The sequence below is a fragment of the Schistocerca cancellata genome, chromosome 6, assembly GCF_023864275.1.
Source record: "Schistocerca cancellata isolate TAMUIC-IGC-003103 chromosome 6, iqSchCanc2.1, whole genome shotgun sequence".
NCBI classification, from domain to species: Eukaryota; Metazoa; Arthropoda; class Insecta; order Orthoptera; family Acrididae; genus Schistocerca; species Schistocerca cancellata.
Window position 1 is genome coordinate 491,985,033 of NC_064631.1, and position 3,199 is coordinate 491,988,231.

Here is a 3,199-nt window from a genome sequence, read left to right on the forward strand (position 1 = left end):
AGAAGAAGAACTTCAGGAAAGTGGTGACGGAGATCTGTCTGTTTCTTCAGTGAAATACTTAAAGAGCCTGTTAAACTCGATGTGTTCTGAGTTGTGATGAGAAAAATGTAGTTTCCAGCAAGAAATGTCAATTTGAAAGACTTCCTTTTTGTACCTATCGGGTGAAATTATTATGCGCAAATTTAGACCGCGGACCTTAGTTTGGTTTGGAAATTTATTTGTTACAGAGATTGTATAATTTATCAGAATGTAAAATTCAGTATTCTGTCCATTTATGTGTACTATTTAAAAGAACCACACAAAATTACGTGCATTTGTGTGATAAATAGAAAATGCTGAAGGCCTTGTTTAGTGCAATAAAATAAACAAGAAGCATTTAAATAACACTTAAATAATTGTAAATATAAACATTACATAGAATAAATCAAAAATTTCGATTGATTTTTGCCTTAAATCTCGGTTTAAACATGGTGGTCCCACAGACCCCACCTCGTGGTATACGTTACAGAAAAGTCACCCCGCGAGTAAAGGATCAGTTAGTCATTTCCTGTTGCTGCTGTCGAAATTTTCATGATATCGATCTAGCTACCTCTTCTTTTGGTGCGCTCCTTCCCTTGTGGCTATCTGAGTGTTTTCCTTTTTGCTAAACAAGAAGGGGCTGCAAAGTATGAGGAGTTTTAAGGCAGATTTAACGTTTGCCTCCGAGTTATCAATCGATGAAACTGTAGTGGGAACTACTTTACTAACTGTCGCCGATTGCAATCTTTTTTTTTTTATTTACAGTATCGATTAAGTTTGCATAAGGCCCCTTCGGTTTTCGAGGGTTCAGGCTACAAATATGCAAGTGAAGTCAGAAGAATACCCCTTCTCATTGTTCGTCACTGTTTGCACGAGGCTGCAATTTACCGATTAGCAAGTCTGTGACGAGTTACATTGTTATTTGAACTGCGGCAGATATTAAAATATGGTCGTAAACGAAAGAAACAGATAGTTGTAACAACGCAGTCATATTGTGAATGTTGAATGTCAATAAAATTGTTCTCAAAACGGTAGTCTGTTGGAAGCTGAAGTCTGAAGACCTTGTACGTCCCTCTTGGTGCTGATGGCCCTTTCTCTGTGCAAACCAGGGTTTTCAAGATAAGGATTCTCTCCTTTATCCTGTTGCTTGAATCCCCGATTTCCTCGGTAGTCAGATTGTTGTTGTTGTTGTTGTGGTCTTCAGTCCTGAAACTGGTTTGCTGCAGCTCTCCATGCTACTCTATCCTGGGCAAGCTTCTTCATCTCCCAGTACTTACTGCAAGCTACATCCTTCTGAATCTGCTTAGTGTATTCATCTCTTGGTCTCCCTCTACGATTTTTGCCCTGCACGCTGCCCTCCAGTACTAAATTGGTGATCCCTTGATGTCTCAGAACATGTCCTACCAACCGATCCCTTCTTCTAGTCAAGTTGTGCCACAAATTCCTCTTCTCCCCAATTCTATTCAAGACCTCCTCATTAGTTATGTGATCTACCGATCTAATCTTCAGCATTCTTCTGTAGCACCACATTTCGAAAGCTTCTATTCTCTTCTTGTCCAAACTATTTACCGTCCATGTTTCACTTCCATACATGAGTACACTCCATACAAATACTCTCAGAAATGACTTAAATCAATACTCGATGTTAACAAATTTCTCTTCTTCAGAAACGCTTTCCTCGCCATTGCCACACGACATTTTATATCCGCTCTACTTCGACCATCATCAGTTATAGCTCCCCAAATAGATGAAAGAAAAGAATGTTAACCTATATTCGCCAAAACGCTAATAATAAACATTTGCATAGTTTTTTGTTGTTGCATGTTTCGTTTGTTCCAGAAACTTAGTCTTCTTTCCCAAAGTTCGACAGACAGTTTGATCACATATTTCCACAAATAAGACTCAAATGTTTCCACGCAGGATCTTAATGCCGTCAATTTTGATACTCAAATCCCTGTCAGTTTCTCAACTTCACCTACTCCATTCAAGTTTCGTCAACATTAACGAAAAAACAAAAAATCGTGAGAATTGTTTATTAACACTTCACGAATGTGTTTGTGAGGTAACGTGTGGGTTTTGGCGCCCTGGAAATATTATATGTTCGGAGTGGGAGCGGCCGCACGGGCCGCTCGGCCAGCTGGGGCCCGGCAGCAAACACGTGGTGCTGAACGTTAGCCGGACGAGGGGGGTAGCCCCAGCGCATGGTCCAGCCGCGTTGCTGGGAATTACGCTGTGACGAGGACGGTGCTTTGTGTCGATGATGGAGATATTTATGCCGAGAGTGCCGAAGATGGTGGACTTTGTGAAACCTTATAGGCAGACATTTCACATGAAACTTCCCGGCAGATTAAAACTGTGTGCCGGGCCGAGACTCGAACTCGGGACCTTTGCTTTTCGCGGACAAATGCTCTACCAACTGAGCTACCCAAGCACGTGCTTGGAAGTTTCATATCAGCGCACACTCCACTGCAGAGTGAAAATCTCATTCTGGAGACATTTCACAGTTCGTATAGAAATTAATAGTAGCCAGATGAACCATGATATCTCAAGGAGAAATATGGACATTACCATTATTTGCACGACGATTCTGATGGTGTAATCAGATTTTCATTATCTTTATAAGTTTAAAGTTTAGAATCTGACAGTAAATTACACAAGTAACACTCAGCAACGAATTTCTAAAATTTAAACGCTTCATCAGATTTCGTCGATTGAAATTTAGACAGCTATTAGTGTAAACCTAAACTGGTATCAATTACAGGCACGTAACTTGAACAGTAGATGAGATATTGGAGGTCAAAGTGGCCAATTACTACCGATCTTGTAAAGGTGTAAGTACTCCACAGTTACACGAAAATACGATAGCAGCATGCTTATAAATATATTTATTCATCTGTGTCTTTGTTTTTACCCGATGTGTGCTATTCATGAAGAAATTGGTTAAATATTTACTGTGTTTTAGAAAGCACAGAGACATTGGGATACTGGCCTACCTTTTGTTGCTGTTCCTTTGATATACGTATATTTAATTTGTTTGTGTATTTAATAACGTGTGTTAGAACGTGTTTATGATCCAGCCGTAGGAATATTTATTTAATTTCAAATTATTTAAATCTAAAACCAGCATTTCTAATGTATTTCATTATATGTGTGTGGGTGCGTTGGTTTGAAGACATGGCGC

The 3,199-nt window shown here is 39.5% G+C and overlaps 1 non-coding gene across 1 annotated transcript; it reads right to left on the reverse strand.

The window, feature by feature from the left end:
- Nucleotides 1-2,375: 2,375 nt before the first annotated feature.
- On the reverse strand, nucleotides 2,376-2,450 carry Trnar-gcg (transfer RNA arginine (anticodon GCG)). Its single transcript has one exon. It is a non-coding gene; the product is annotated as a tRNA-Arg (tRNA).
- Nucleotides 2,451-3,199: the final 749 nt, after the last annotated feature.